We start from the raw sequence: 17,729 nt of genomic DNA on the forward strand, positions 1-17,729 counted from the left end.
ATACTATCATCGCGTCCGAAGACTATCTTGGAGTTCGGATAGAAGGGAACCCGCCTTGCAATGCCGAAGACAATCTGCGCGCCGGACTCCTCGTCATTGAAGCCAGGTTCAGGGGCTACTGAGGGAGTCTTGGACTAAGGGGTCCTCGGGCGTCCGGCCTGTTATCCATGGGCCGGACTGATGGGCTGTGAAGACATGAAGGCCGAAGACTGTATCCGTGTCCGGATAGGACTCTCCTTGGCGTGGAAGGCAAGCTTGGCGATTAACTATGAAGATTCCTTCCCATGTAACCGACTCTATGTAACCCTAGATCCCTCTGGTGTCTATATAAACCGGAGGGCGTAGTCCAGATGGGACATATTCATTACCATAGTCATACAGGCTAGACTTCTAGGGTTTAGCCATTATGATCTCGTGGTAGATCAACTCTTGTAATACTCATATTCATCAAGATCAATCAAGCAGGAAGTAGGGTATTACCTCCATAGAGAGGGCCCGAACCTGGGTAAACATCGTGTCCCCCGTCTCCTGCAACCATCGACCTTAGACGCACAGTTCGGGACCCCTACCCGAGATCCGCCGGTTTTGACACCGACAACAGGCTCACTGGGAGGCGAGCCATCGGTTTGACCACCACCCGCCTCTCTCCCACAACTCCCACTACTCCATATTAATGGTGCGCCCGAGCGGCCGCACCCCCATCCTCGCTACGCACACACAATCCTCTCTCTCCGCTTGCAACCTCGACGCCGCTCTCAGTCCTCAAAGCCGTTAGTGTATGAGGATGCCGCCGAAGCGCCCCATCGGAGGGAGTGGCGACGCCGGGGCTGCTAAAGCACCGGAGCACGGCGTGGAGATGGAGACAGAGGTTGCCGTCACCGCCGTCGAGTTATCTCTGCACCCTGACGTCGTTGACGGCGTCGAGCTTCCACAGCCGGAGGCGGAGTTCCACACCAACTCCGACGACCACTCCGGCGACGACTCCGACGACCACTCCGGCGACGACTCCGACGACCACTCCGGCGACGACTTCGACGACCACTCCGGCGATGACTCCGACGATGACGGACAGCTGTTTATTCATTTATACCCATTTATGTGTCAAATAGATCATAGGGTTTTTAAGGTTACTCCTGCATCCCCCTTTTTGGAATAGAAATCCTGTGGTTATGTTCTCCCAATCCATGAAATCTGAGTAAGTTTCGTTAGATCCGTGTAGTGTATTGATTGTTTGAATGGTACAGGTGACAAGTGATTAGTTGTTTCATCTGTACCGGAGGGGCCGAGGTGGGTGGTGGGCGGGGTTAGTGTTCGTGCTAATAATTCCTAGCCAGGACTTGACAATTGATTTTGAATGACCTACATATGTTTGTGCCATTATTTTATTCAAGATTGGTCTGTACATAGACGACTGTGCTTAAAAATCGAACCATAATCTCTGAATATGTATAAATAAATAGCCATAAATTCCTAATCCTACTTCACGGCATGTAATCAGTGATTTGATGCCAAATTTGTTTTACTATATGTATAGGTGCTGTCTTACGATGTGGACAGCGAGGATGAAGATGCCCAGAGGAGGTACAAGAGGCGAATCCTGAGGGAGCTTTTTGCGGGAATGCATAACAGGCATATTAGGACCTGGAACGACGGCTATGGATGCCCATTTTGCAACCACAAGATTCATGACGCGTATCTAAGTGTTCTTGCGCATGCAAGAGGACGGGCCGTTAGCTCCTTCAAGCAGAAGTATTCTCGTAGGGTGGCGCACGACGCGTACGCCGAGTACCTGGAGAAGCTTCAGGATCGTGCCGGCCGCATGTGAGATGAGATGTGGGATGGATTGAACTATGTACGCTTGAGTATGCTTAATGACGGTTGAACTATGTACTTATGGTTGAACTATGCTTATGTACGTGTACGATTATTATCTATGTCTGAGTATGTTAAATATTTCGCCAAATTTTGGTAAAAAATTACAACGGGGGACCAATAAACCAGGACGGAGGTAGTACGTCAATCACACACGGTTCCCAAAATTAGAACCGTGTGCAATGACTATCATTTTTCCTACTGCGTCAATCACACACGGTTTGCTCTAGCAAACCGTCGCCCCCAAAATTCTTTGTGGGACAGAAAACCCTCACCACCCAATTCAAAAAAGAAAAAAGAAAACCCTCACCATCCTCATGTCACAAAAACCCTTACCCCGTCCACCACCCACCTCGGCCCCTCCGGTACGTTCCCCATTCACACCTGCACAAGCTCCTCTGCGTCTATGCCATGGCACCGCCTATCGCGGCGGTAAACACTTAGCTCGACGCCTGCTGCCGCCGCCAGGCTACCGGCAAAGCCCACCGCATTTCGCCACTTCTGCTTGCCGCCGCCTATCGCATCGACTTTCTCGACGCTGCTCGCGGTCGACCAGCTCCGCTCAGTTGGGGAATCTGCCATACTGAGGGTTCTTTCTCATGGACGACAAGGTAACTAATTTAACGAGATATTATCTCATCTCTTATCCCAGTTCATATGCCTCCTTTAATCACCCGACAGAAATCGCCATGAATTCATTTTTATTCGAGCTGATTTGAGAGTTTTCTTTCATTCATAGAATGTACAGTGCGCCGATACTTCAGGACTTGGCGACCGCCGCCAGAGATTCCATCTCATCGTACCAGATAACTTGAGGACGCGCGCGGTATGTTCTATCTCACCCTAAATCGGTTGGCATGGCCTACTTTCCTGAACATATTCTAAATAGTGCTACATTTGGATAAATGGTGCCACATGCACCATATACGTCAAAGGGGATTTCCCCCCTCTTCTTTCTATATTAGGCAAATTAATGATGTATTGTTCTTTCGATTACTCTCATATTTCCGTGACATCATGTTTACCCTATCTGTTGAGTTATAGACTTTTGTACTTTGATTTCAACTGCTGCACAGTTCTTTCAATTTGGGCCCATATTTGCATGTTACCATATTTTCTTTAACAACCCTACCATTTTCTGCAAGACATCCCTCGCTATGCAACAGATTATGTAGTGCACAATTTTTCCCTTTACATACATCAAGGCTCCATGAATGTCATACTGCGCACAAACCATGGATTTACAATCGTTGCTACTGTAAGACTTGATGAACGTGGTGACTCCTATTTTGGTACTGGCTTTTGGAATGAAATTGCAAAGTTTTATGTACCGAAAGCTGGCACTAAAATTGCACTGCACATATAAGGGCCTGGTCATGAGATATATGCTAACTTCCCTGACAAAATCATCCATCCAGACTTTGTTCGAAGTAAGTTTTCTTTTCAACTATCTGCATATGTTGACTTACCCAGCAATGTCAAATGAATTGTGTAGTATTTAAGCAACCAATTGTTATTCTCTTATCTTACTATATTCCTACCTAATAACTTCTAGTTACCAATACACTTTTCTATTGCCCTGTTTTAACTAAATATTCCCTGTACTCCCATTTCTATCTGAAAGCGCCGCTAACAAGGAGACTCCGATGGTGGAGAACGGGGCAGCCAACAAGCGGAAGCGGGGCGAGCTAGAACCGTAAGCGACTCCAGCAGGCTTAGACTTAATCAGCAGCGTCCCCGATGATATGTTGAGAATCATCATCTCCCTCCTCCCAATCAAATATGGGGCCCATACAACCCTCCTTTCCCGGCGGTGGCACCCCCTATGGAACTCCAGCCCTCTCGACCTCATCGACTCCCACGAGCTCTGCTATGGCTATCGCAAAAGCTTAGATGCGTTCTCCAAGATCCTCGGCAGTCACCTTGGCCCAACCAAAGGCCTTAGAATGGGCAAGTTCCATTCCAACGGCAAGGACCTAGCCAAGCTTGACGACTGGTTCCGATCCCCCGCCCTAGATTAGCTCGAGGAGCCACTTTTGATGATGGGCATATGCGGTCGCTGCCAACGTCCGCACTCCGCCTCGCACCCACGCTGCGCGTCGCTAAGTTCAGGAACTGCCATTTCCCACCCCTTAATGGCGCGCCCGCTCTTATTCTACCACGACTGAAGCACCTCAAGCGCGTCGCCGTCTGCCTCTCAAAGGGTGACATGGAGCGCCTGCTACATGGCTGTACTGCACTCGAGTACCTTCGTCTTTAGGCGATCAATGGGTTGAGTACCTTCCACATCACCTCCATGACTCTCCGGACTATTTATGTGTGTTGCTAGTGCGGCAAGAGGACATCACAAAAGGTGGACCACGGTATGCTCATCCAGGACACACCTGCACTTGAGAGATTACTTGTAGTTGATCAAGAAGGTCCAACAAGAATCAATGTCATTTCTGCGCCGAAATTGACAGTGGTGGGCTACTCGTCTGACAAATACTCCGTACTTGTTATTGGATCGACACCCGTTCAGGTACAACAGCCGCCTTCTACCTCTCCTTCTACAAATTAACATTATTTCTAATTTTGAAGATGTTTGTTCGTCTGTCATTCAAAAAATGATTCCGACAAGCTTGACCCCGAAACTGCGCACAGTGAAGGTCCTGGCACTAGAATCTATCAGGCCCGACCTGGAGCAAGTTGTGAGTTTCCTGAGATGCTTTCCGTGCCTGGAGAAGCTATATATCGAGGTGATGTTCCTTTCCTGTTAAATGTTAACCATAAGGGAGTTAAATTTGTGACACCTTTTTCCAAGTTTACAATGACAATGTACTACGATTTCTGAAGGTTCTTTTGGAGGATTTCAGTACATACATGCCCCCCATATTGGTTGCTTGATCCATATGGTTACATTCAATAAGCATTTCTCCTTTGGATTCATCTGTACTAGTTTTCTTAGGGAACTTTTCATCCACTCCAACCTCTTGTGAAGAAGGCTACATTTTTCTAGAATGTAATCAAATGCCCATGTTAATCATGTAAGATCGAAGATGGCATGTTAGTGCATTTTCAAGTCGTGCAAACCAAATAGCTAGGCATGTAGTAATGTTCAAAACTGCATGTAGGCACTAACACGTTTTCTTCTTTTGCAGATAAGATTAGGCCCAGTGGTGGATAATGTGATACAATATAACAATCACGTAGAATGCCTAGATCTGCATCTCTCAGAAATTACATTGAACTCCAACCGAGGGACCTTACCGGAGATTATATTCGCCAGGTTCTTTGTTCTCAGAGCAAGGGTGCTAAAGGAAATGAGGTTTCCCTACATTTATTTTGCAAAAATGAATGGTCTGTTGATCAGCGCCGGCGCCTGCGGCAGAATGGAGTAGGCTCCAAAAATGCTGAATTTCATTTTGGAACTTCAGATGACAGAGTAATCGGAAGTTATCGGGTCAACCCCATACATGACTTCTCAGTGGCTGACCCCTTTGCAAAAATTGTGAGGTTTCGAAGCCAGACTTAGAAGCAGTGATATTAGTTTGAACCTCTCTGATATCCATGTTCAGCGCGTCAGCGTGAGCGTTTGCAGTTGATGAGCTGAATTTCATTTCTAATATCAGTTTGAACCTTGTAATCTTCGAATTTGAGTCATATAACTCTGGAATTTGAACCTTGTAACATTTCGAGCTTTTGTGGTACAATCTTTGAAATGGCATCGTATGAAACTCGTATATTGCTAGCACTATTTTGACCTTAATATGCAATGGTCTTAGATTTTATTAACCATTCTCAAATCAGTTTACCTTGTCGATCTCACAACACACGATCTGTATAGCTAACTCGACTGCGATCTTCGACAATATTGCACATAGTTGGTTTCTTCCACCATGTGCATTGTAGAACGCAGAATTAATTATCACACTCGAGTGTCCATCATCACCCTTCTGTGTAACTTTGACCTCATCACCCAAGGGTAAACTTATGACCGAAGTCATTCCACACACTTCGTTTTTACAAAGCTTTTTGCCAATAAACGCGCACGATTTGTCCCTCTTCTAGCTGATGTGTGGCAAAACTAGCCGGGCGGGAAGCTTGCGCGGTAAACAGTGCGGTAGCGCGGGAACAGGCTCTTCGAGCCCATGCCTGGGGTGCGGTGTTGTCAAGCATGCACTGGATTCTGGAATCCTCCGCTATGAACGCCGTGACAAGACATGACGATTACAGGCCGACCGGCCCCCATTTATTACAGCAGCCATTTAACCTACCCTTGTGTTTCTTCAACCTTTCGATCGCGCCCCACCATTGCAAGAAGCACACCAACCACAAGAAATTCTTAGAGGGTATCCTGCGCGCCTCCAATGGTGCTCCGAGCGGCTGCCGACGACGAGCAGCAGTTCACCATGCGTGCCGTGGTGGACACCCACAGAAGGTTCATGGACCTCTCGGTGGTGTACACCAACGACCCGATCTGGGCGGAGCACTCCATCCACATCATGGAGCTGTTGCTTGCCAAGGAGAAGTACAAGGTGGTCGGGTTCGACCTCGAGTACACCCGCGCTCGTGCCGGGTCTCGTCCCAAGGTCGCCGTCGCCCAGATGTGCGTGCGCCACCACGTCCTCGTCTACCATTACTGCCTTGCCACAAGGCCTTGCGAGTGTTTCGCCAGGTTTATCAACAACCCCCACTACATGTTCGCTACAGTGGTGTCGTGGTATTCTCACGGGGGGGGGGGGGGGGGTGTGAGGCGACAGATGCCACAAGGGCTTTGTGTGAGGGTAAGACCGCTGCTGATAGGACCGGGAGCGGGTATGCGAGTAGCACGCGCTAGTTTACCCAGGTTCGGGGCTCTCCGGAGAGATAACACCCCTACTCCTGCATGTCTGAGTATCTGTAGTATATCTGGTACAGGATGCTCCTGGAGCTGTATCTGAGGTCAGTGCCCTAGGCATCTGGCATCTGGCCTCGTGTATGGCATGCTAGTGGCCGGCCATGCTCATGGCCGTAGCATATGGGTGCTCATGCGTGAGAGTGTGTGAGAGTGAGTCCATCCTCTTGGATGGATGGATGGATGGCTACATATAGTGTGGAGCTAGCTTACTATCTAAGCTATGTGGTGGTATAGGAGCAAGGCATGGTGCATGTCATGCTTGTCCCCTGGGTCACTTCATAAATAGTGCCAGGGGACAAGTGACACTATACATGATGGCTGGGGTGACACGTGAATAGTGCTCAGGTACGACCGTCTCGTCGGTGTCTTGTCGATGTCGGGTCGGGCTGCAGTCGGCAGCCGGCTAGTTGGTGCAGTCGGCAGCCGGCAGCCAGCCAGGCAGAGCAGTCGGACGGGGAGCCGGCAGGCGCAGCCGGGCAGTCGGACTGAGGGGCTTTGCTAGCCCCGATGTCTTGAAATATTGTCTTGCCGTCTTCGGGATACCCGTGGCCAATTACTCTCACAGTAGCCCCCAAGCCTCCGGGCAACTTGGCAAAGTTGGGCGGAGGTTTTTTGGTGGGTGTTCATGGAAATGATCATGCAAAAGACAAAGTTAGTCCATTTAGATATATCAAATGATTGCTTTTAGCGTTGCAAGTTTTATGCAGAGGGTGCCGACTCGGTTTTTTCCGAGCCCCCTTCAATCTTTTTCATGTTCCCTCCACTCTTTGGTTTGCTCTCGCTTGCCGGACAGCCGCTCTGCGGTCTGTGGCTGAGAGTGGGCCGCGGAGTGGAGTGTACAATACTCAGATTCTGGGAGCGGATTTAACCTTGGAGATACTCATAAAGAAAACGGCCGGGTCGCCCGAACCGCTTTTCTTCCTGGACGTTTTTCGCATGGGTGGCCTCCAGCGTTCACTCTTGCTAGCCGGACAGCCGCTCCGCGGTCTGTGACTAAGAGTGGGCCTTTGGTACCGCGCACGCTACTAAGCCGTCTGTGGGAACAAACGTCTCAGGCCAAGCGGCCAGCCCCGGGCCAACTCTGGCTGGCGCCGGGGCGAACAGTGCTGCAACTGTAATAAAATGCGGAGATAGCCCCCGAGCATCGCTCGTGGTTATCCGTGCTCTCGCGGTGAAAAAATATGCGGGTGAGGAGCTCACATTGGTTTTCATGTAGCCGAGGCGGAGTTTGCCGAAGACAGCCGGCGCGGCTCGACGCTCGCGGAGCGCACCGACGCACCCGCTGGGTGTTGCCTTCGAGCCCCCGGGTGCTCGAAGGGGGTTCCCGGCCGGTCAGGCTCGATCGGCCAGGCGGCGAGGCGTCTTGCAGCGCCCTTTTTCTTCTTCTGCCGGCTGCTGGCAGCCGGACGAAACTCTTCTCTCGTCTGCGATCTTCCGTGGGGGCGCGCCAGCGCACCCACTGGGTGTAGCCCCCGAGATTCGGGCCGACTGCTGAGCAGTCGGGCCGGATCTTCCGGCAACTACTTTGTCTTCTTTCCTCGCGGGGGCGCGTCAGCGCACCCGCTGGGTGTAGCCCCCGAGATTCGGGCTGACTGCTGAGCAGTCGGGCCGGTTCTCCCGGCGATTACTTTGTCTTCTTTCCTCGCGGGGGCGCGTCAGCGCACCCGCTGGGTGTAGCCCCCGAGATTCGGGCCGACTGCTGAGCAGTCGGGCCGGATCTCCTGGCGACTACTTTGTGTTCTTCCTCGCGGGGGCGCGTCAGCGCACCCGCTGGGTGTAGCCCCCGAGATTCGGGCCGACTGCTGAGCAGTCGGGCCGGATCTCCCGGCGACTACTTTGTCTTCTTCCTCGCGGGGGCGCGTCAGCGCACCCGCTGGGTGTAGCATCGGAGCAGGAGGCAGACCAGCCGGCTTGGCACTACCGACAGCGTGTGTCACGACTGACCGTCCGAGTGGCGAAGCAGGCGGACGAATCATCTGGACGGGTGTTTCTTTTCTTCTCTTTGTCCCAGCCGACTTCTTTCTCTCTCTCTTTTTTTGCGAGGAGCAGTCGGCTTGACTTTTCTTCTTTGCCTCGCGTGGGGCAGTCGGCCCTTTCTTTTTCTCTTCTCCAGCCGGCCACGGGCAGCCGAAATGCGGGAGCCGGCCGGGCCGGACAACGGGCGAGCGGCGAGCCGGCAGCCAGCCGGGTGACGGGCGAAGCCGGCAGGCGGGGAGCGGGGAAGCCGGCAGGCCGGCCCGACGACCCGGATGCGGAGCAGGCGGCCGGTGGGGCGACTCGGTGGCGGAGCAGCCGGCCACGAACGGGGCCGGCCCGGCAGGAGCGGAATGGGAGGCCGGGCGCAGCCGGCCACTGCGAGCCGGCGCGGGGAAGGGCGTGGGAGCCGACGGAGGGGCGGGCGCGGACAGCCGGGCCTCCCGCCGGGATCAGCCGCAGCCGGAGGCCTGCCAATCCGGGATGCGGTCGCGGCGACCCGGGACCAGCGCAGCATAGGCGGAGCTGGCGCGCGGCCGAGACGGCCAGCTGGCTGGACGGAGACGCGGCGCAAGCGGCCATCGCGAGGCACCGGGTAGGAGCTACAGCCGGCACGGCCGACCACGAACGGGGCGGCGCGGGAGCCGGCTGAGCCGCGTGGGAGGCAGGCCAGCGGCGGGGGCCCGGAGCAGAGATGGAGAAGCGCAGCTGGCGGGGCCCGCGGCTCTCCGGGACGCGGGCGGAGCCGGCAAGCGGCAGGGTCACCGGGTTGCGGGCAGAGCCGGCATGCGGCCAGGTCGCCGGGTGGCGGGGAGGAGCCGGAGGCCGGGTAGCGGCAGGAGCCGCGGCCGGGTCGGAGGACTCCAACGGACGGGGCAGACCCAGGTGCTGCAGGCGGAGGCGGCGGGAGGCGAGCCGGCGAGGCCTGGTGGAGGAGGTGGTGCGGAGGTCGCAGCAGGCGCGGGCAGCCGGAGGCCGGCCGGGCGGGCTCCGTGGTCGGCGAGGCGGCGGCCGGCTGGACGGGCACGGCGGCCGCGGGAGGCGAGCCGGGCGCGCCGAGGCCGGCCGGAGCCTTAGGCGCTGCGACGCCGTGGAGGAGCGAAGCGGGGCAGTAGGGCTGTGGCCCGCGTCCATGGTCGAGGACGACTGGGGCTAGCTAGCAGCGCGGCCACGACAACAGGGGCGCAGGTGGGCGCTAGGCGTGGCCGTAGAAGGGCGGCGCAGAGGAGCGGGCCTGCGGCCGCGGCGGGGCAGCATGCGGGGTTGAGGTCGAGCCAGTATTTGGCCATTGTCTGGGTAGCGTACGTGTAGTGTTTGACCACGTTTGACTAGCATCTAGCTATAGCTTGTATAGGCGAAATATGGGATGGCAAACGCGCGTTTCGGCCGGAGCAAGGCACAATGCGAAGTGGAGCGGACGTGAACGACGCGACACGACGTGCGCACGGATGCGGCCGACCGAAGCGAGGCACCGCGTGCGGCGCGCGCGCGGACGGCCGGCCGGCGTCGCAACGGTGGTAACGAAGAGGCTGACGGCGAGGACGCGCCGCCCCTTGCGGCCGTTCTGGGGTCGCGTCGATGTCGAGCCCCCGAGCGCCACCGGAGAGACGACGGCGGCACCGCGATGGCGACGAAGATGGTGAAGCCGACGGCGAGGGCGCGCCACCCCTCGCGGCCACTCCGGGGGCATGTCGATGTCGAGCCCCCGACCGCTACTGGAGAGACGGCGCGACGCCACGGCGGTGAAGGCGAGAATGGTCCTGCCCGGACTGCGAAACCAGCAGCAGTGTGGTAGCATAGTAGTAGTACCGACCCACGGTGGGCGCCAACTGTCGTGGTATTCTCACCGGGGGGGGGGGGGTGTGAGGCGACAGATGCCACAAGGGCTTTGTGTGAGGGTAAGACTGCTGCTGATAGGACCGGGAGCGGGTATGCGAGTAGCACGCGCTAGTTTACCCAGGTTCGGGGCTCTCCGGAGAGATAACACCTCTACTCCTGCATGTCTGAGTATCTGTAGATAATCTGGTACAGGATGCTCCTGGAGCTGTATCTGAGGTCAGTGCCCTAGGCATCTGGCATCTGGCCTCGTGTATGGCATGCTAGTGGCCGGCCATGCTCATGGCCGTAGCATATGGGTGCTCATGCGTGAGAGTGTGTGAGAGTGAGTCCATCCTCTTGGATGGATGGATGGATGGCTACATATAGTGTGGAGCTAGCTTACTATCTAAGCTATGTGGTGGTATAGGAGCAAGGCATGGTGCATGTCATGCTTGTCCCCTGGGTCACTTCATAAATAGTGCCAGGGGACAAGTGACACTATACATGATGGCTGGGGTGACACGTGAATAGTGCCCGGGTACGACCGTCTCGTCGGTGTCTTGTCGATGTCAGGTCGGGCTGCAGTCGGCAGCCGGCTAGTTGGTGTAGTCGGCAGCCAGCCAGGCAGAGCAGTCGGACGAGGAGCCGGCAGGCGCAGCCGGGCAGTCGGACTGAGGGGATTTGCTAGCCCCGATGTCTTGAAATATTGTCTTGCCGTCTTCGGGATACCCGTGGCCAATTACTCTGACAAGTGGACATCACCAATGATGTAAAGGCGCTCGAGAATTCGGGCATCGCCTGCCAGAATCTTGTCGACATGCAGGGCCAATACAAGATCAGGGGTAGCAAGGAGCATGAGAAGGACTCACTGGTTCACCTCGCCGAGACCATCATCGACCCCTACTACAGAGACATGAAGGATTCGTGCAACAAGGACAAGCGTGCCTGGCACTCGGCCTGGATGGAGAAACTCGACAAAGCTCACGTCGTGTACGCGGCCAAGGAGGCGTACACGAGCTACGACATGTACAGGCTGATCGTTGACATGAGGAAGTCCCTCCTTCCCCAAAATGGCCAGGGAGCCAGCCGAAAGCAGAGCAATGGCAAGCATCGTTGCAACAATAAGTAGATGATTAGATCCTCGTTTCTCCTACTTTAGTATGCATGTAATTGCTTTCTTTGGTGTGTGGAAATTTTATGTGTGTAGTCACTTGTGTAATTGTATGCTTAATTTGGTTATGCAATGCTGTCTTTTTAAGTATATATGTTGATGCTCTAGACAGAGCGTAGATGTTGTGCAGACAAAGAAAATCAAATCGCACACGGACTAAACAATGGAACTCGTCGGTGATGTTTTCATCAATCACTCACAATTGTATACCAGCAATCGTTTGCTCACAACACACACGGCTTGTTAGTAGTAATCGTCTGTGTTGTTATCGGTCTTCGCACACGTCTCCGATTAGAGACCCGTTTGCCTCGTATCACACACATCTTGTTCATTTGAACCGTTTCTGTTCTCATGTCTCAACGCAAACAGTTCATCCGAGGGAACCGCATGCCGTATATCGCACACACCTTTGATATGGCTGACCGTTTCTTTTGTGTTGCCTAATCACAAACAGTTCATCCGAGTGAACCGTATGCTGTGTATCGCACACGCCTCCATCTGGCTGCCCGTTTCTTTTGTTCCTCCTCATCGCAAATAGTTCATTGAACTGAACCGTATGCCCTTCATCGCACACGCAACTAAAACCTGAATCGTGTTTGATGCATCCGTCATCGCAAACGTTTTACACATTTCTGACGGTTTTCATACATCACCGTTTGCGATTATGGCATCACACACAGTTTCTCGAAGGGTCTCTGATCGTAGTGTCGCGTTAGCAGCATCCTGTAGTAGTGGTAGGTGAGAACGGTTCTTACTAGAAGCCCATAGCAGCCACGTAAAACTGGCAACAACAAAGTAGAGGACATCTAACTTATTTTTGCAGGGCATGTTCTGATGTGATATGGTCAAGACATGATGTGATATACGTTATTGTATGAGATGATCATATTTTGTAAAAGTTATCGGCAACTGGCAGGAGCCATATGGTTGTCGCTTTATTGTATGAAATGCAATCGCCATGTGATTGCTTGACTTTATCACTATGCGTTCGTGATAGTTGTAGAAGCAAAGTTGGCGAGACGACAATGACGCTACGATGGAGATCAAGGTGTCAAGCCGGTAACGAAGGAAATCATGACCGTGCTTTGGAGATGGAGATCAAAGGCACATGATGATGATGGCCATATCATGTTACATATTTTGATTGCATGTGATGTTTATCTTTTATGCATCTTATTTTGCTTAGTATGGCGGTACCATTATAAGATGATCCCTCACTAAAATTTCAAGGTATACGTGTTCTCCCTGAGTACGCACCGTTGCGACAGTTCGTCGTGCCGAGACACCACGTGATGATCGGGTGTGATAAGCTCTACATTCACATACAATGGGTGCAAGACAGTTTTGCACGTGCGGAATACTTGGGTTAAACTTGATGAGCCTAGCATGTATAGACATGGCCTCGGAAAACTGGAGACCGAAAGGTCGAATGTGAATCATATAGTAGATATGATCAACATAGGGATGTTCACCATTGAAGACTACTCCATCTCATGTGATGATCGGACATGGTTTAGTTGATTTGGGTCACGTAATCATTTAGATGACTCAAGGGATGTCTATCTAAGTGGGAGTTCATAAGTAATATTATTAACTGAACTTAATTTATCATGAACATAGTCCTGATAGTATTTGCATATCTATGTTGAAGATCAATAGCTCAGGTATAGCTCCCCTATTTTATTCTTGATATGTTCCTAGAGAAAACTAAGTTGAAAGATGATAGTATCAATGACGCGGACTGGGTCCGTGATCTGAAGATTATCTTGATTGCTGCACAGAAGAATTATGTCCTTGATGCACCGCTAGGTGACGAACTTATTGCATGAGCAGATGCAGACGTTATGAATGTTTGGCAATCTCGGTATGATGACTACTTGATAGTTTAGTGCATCATGCTTTACGGCTTAGAACCGGGACTTCAAAATCGTTTTGAATGCCACGGAGCATATAAGATGTTCCAAGAGCTGAAATTGGTATTTCAGACTCATGCCCGAGTGAAGAGGTATGAGACCTCTGACAAGTACTTTGCCTACAAGATGGAGGAGCATAGCTCAACTAGTGAGCATGTGCTCAGAATGTCTGAGTACTACAATCGCTTGAATCAAGTGGGAGTTAATCTTCCAGAGAAGATAGTGATTGACAGAGTTCTCTAGTCACTATCACCAAGTTACTAGAACTTCATGATGAACTATAATATGCAAGGGATGACGAAAACGATTCCCAAGCTCCTCGCGATGCTAAAATCGGCGAAGGTAGAAATCAAGAAAGAGCATCAAGTATTGATGGTTAACAAGACCACTAGTTTCAAGAAAAGGGGCAAAGGAAAAGAAAGGGAACTTCAAGAAAGAATGCAAGCAAGTTGCCACTCCCATGAAGAAACCCAAAGCTAGACCTAAGCCTGAAACTGAGTGCTTCTACTGCAAAGGGAATGGTCACTGGAAGCGGAAATACCCCAAATACTTGGCGGATAAGAAGGATGGCAAAGGGAACAAAGGTATATTTGATATACATGTTATTGATGTGTACTTTATTAGTGTTCATAGTAACCCCAGGGTATTTGATACCGGTTCAGTTGCTAAGATTAGTAACTCAAAACAGGAATTGGGTCATGTTTATTGCGATACGGTTATTCATGTAAGTCAGAGAATAATTATTGTTCTATTTACATGAATAAAACCTTCTATAGTCATACACTCAGTATAAATGGTTTATTGAATCTCGATTGTAGTGATACACATATTCATAATATTGATGCCAAAAGATGCAAAGTTGATGATGACAGTGCAACATATTTGTGGCACCGTCGTTTAGGTCATATTGGTGTAAAACGCATGAAGAAACTCCATGCAGATGGGCTTTTGGAATCACTTGATTATGAATCATTTGATGCTTGCAAACCATGCCTCATCGGCAAGATGACTAAAACTCCGTTCTCCAGAACAATGGAGCGAGCCACTGACTTATTGGAAATAATACATACCGATGTATGCGGTCCGATGAGTGTTGAGGCTCGCGGCGGGTATCGTTATTTTCTGACCTTCACAGATGATTTGAGCAGATATGGGTATATCTACTTGATGAAACACAAGTCTGAAACATTTGAAAAGTTGAAAGAATTTCAGAGTGAAGTGGAGAATCATCGTAACATGAAAATAAAGTTTCTATGATCTGTTCGCGGAGGCAAATATTTGAGTTACGAGTTTGGCCTTCATTTAAAACAATGTAGAATAGTTTCACAACTCACGCCACCTGGAACACCACAGCATAATGGTGTGTCCGAACATCGTAACCGTACTTTATTAGATATGGTGCGATCTATGTTGTCTCTTACCGATTTACCACTATCATTTTGGGGTTATGCATTAGAGGCAGCTGCATTCACATTAAATAGGGCACTACCGCAGGATGCTGCTAACGCGACACTACGATCAGAGACCCTTCGATGAAACTGTGTGCGATGCAATAATCACAAACGGTGGTGTAAAAAAACCGTCAAAAAAAGGTGCAAAACGTTTGCGATGACGGATGCATCAAAGACGGTTCAGATTTTAGTTGCATGTGCGATTCAGGGCATACGGTTTAGTTCAATTAACCATTTTTATGAGGAGGGCACAGATGAAGGTGTGTGCGATGTACAGCATACGGTTCACTCGGATGAACTGTTTGTGATTAGGCAACACAAAAGAAACGGTCAGCCAGATCAAGGTGTGTGCGATGTACAACATATAGTTCATTCGGATGAACTATTTGTGATTAGGCAACACAAAAGAAACGGTCAGCCAGATCAAGGTGTGTGCGATGTACGACATGCGGTTCACCCGGATGAACTATTTGCGTTGAGACAAGAGAACAAAAACGGTTCAATATAACAAATACCATCAATATTGCAAGGTTCAAATTCAAAGATTACAATGCCCAAATTCAAACATTGCAAGCTGCGTCATTTCTAAAAAGGGATCAGCCGCTGACAAGTCATGTATGGGTTTCACACAATAACTTCCAATTGCTTTGCCATATGCTCTTCCGATACGACGTTTGGCATTTTTGGAGGCACTTCCATTCCGCAGTACCAGCCGCCTCTGATAATCATACCATTGATCTTTCCTAATTAAATGCGTGTTCAACCTCAGTACCCTCAGCACCTTTGCTCTGGCAAGAAAGAACATGACGAGTGTAATCTCCGGTGGGGTCCCTCGGTAGGAGTTCAAAGTAATATTTGAGAGATGCAGATCCAAGCATTCGATGTGATTGTCGTTATCAACATCTTCCACCGGGCCTAATATGCACTGCAAAAGAAGAGAACATGTTAGTGCCTACATGCAGTTTTGAACACTGCTACACGCCCATTTGGTTTGCAGGATTTGTAAAATGCACCAACATGCCATCTTCGATCTGGCATGATTAACATGGGCATTAATTTGATTACAATCTAGAAACATGTAGCCTTCTTCACAAGAGGTTGGATTGGATGAAAAATTCTGTAAGAAAACTAGTACAGATGAATCCAAAGGACAAATGCTTATGGGCGATTGTAACCATATGAATGAAGCAACCAATATGGGGTGGGGTGTATGTCCTAAAATCCTCCAAAAATCCTTCAGAAATCATAGTACATTGTCATTGTAAACTTGGGAAAAGGTGCAAAAAATTGAACTCCCTTATGGTTAACATTTAACAGGAAAGGAACATCACCTCGATATACAGCTTCTTCAGGCACGGAAAGCATCTCAGGCAACTGAAAACTTGATCCAGGTTGGGGACGACAGATTCTAGTGCCAAGACCTTCATTGTGCCCAGAGTCTGGGAGAAGCTTCGCTGGATGACAGACGAACATACATCTTCAAAAGTAGAAATAACCTTGATATCAAGAAGGAGAGTGTGACGCCCAGATAATTAGGCTACAGTAATCACATGTTAATGGTGCCACGTCACCACAGTTACTGTTGTTAATCTCACGATGATTCAAAACTCGTTCGAATTAAAATTTAAAATAAAGCCAAACTAAAAAAAGTTTTCAAATGTCAAATTAAAATGTTCAAAAGGTGGTAAATAATCCGTACGCAATTATAGTGGTGAAATCAACTTTTTGTAAAGTAATTAAGTGGCCTAAAATAATTAAAACATGGATCAATTATTTATTAAAATGCATTTTCAAAATGTTAGAAATCTCCAAACTATGTAATTTGCCCCCGAACCTTTTTGTGACAGTAGCCTATATTACTATACTAATTGTGGAGCAAGTTTTGTTTTTATTAAGACTAAAATGGTTTAGAAACTAAATACAAACAGAAGTTGAAATAAAAATAAAACAAAGAAAGAGAAAAGAAAGAAAACCCTAAGCCTTCCCCCTCCCCTTCTGCCATTTGGCCCAACTGGGCATCCAACCCAACAGCCCGCAGACCCAGCCGCCCCCATCGCTCCCTTATCCCCATGGGCGACAGGAACCCTAGCGGTTCCCTCCCCACTCATCCCCTCTCCTCCCTCTTTCCCCCATGATCCAGATCGGGGCGACCACGCCCCCACCCTCGTCGACGGCACCGCACCGGATCGCCGTCACTGTTGACCCCTCTCCCCTCGCTCCTCCTCCTGATCCAATCTGGATCGGGGCCGACCGCGTCGCCCGTCGCCGCGCAGACCCCACCGCCACCTTGCCGACACCGCACGGCGCCACCCCGCCATCGCCGGCGCCCGCCTCCTCAACCCTCCGCCCCGTGTGGATCCGGTCGGGTCAGCCGATGCCCCGCTTCTCGCCGCACGCCGACGCCGGACCTCCTCCTCTACGTCGCCGTTGTCCCCGTCCTCCTCCCCAAAGGCTCCACCGAGCCTCGCCGACCCTCGCCTCTGCAACGCCAGTGAGGCCACGGCCTCCCTCTCCTCTCCTCCCCCTCTGTGTTGCACGTCACCGTGCCCGCACCCCGTTCGCCCCTGCTCGACCCAGCGCGCGCCCACGCGCTCCTGTGCGCCCCCGCGCGCGCGACCCGCGCCAACCAGCCGCAGCCACGGCGCCCGTCG

This window comes from Aegilops tauschii, chromosome 6 (genome assembly GCF_002575655.3).
Source record: "Aegilops tauschii subsp. strangulata cultivar AL8/78 chromosome 6, Aet v6.0, whole genome shotgun sequence".
NCBI classification, from domain to species: Eukaryota; Viridiplantae; Streptophyta; class Magnoliopsida; order Poales; family Poaceae; genus Aegilops; species Aegilops tauschii.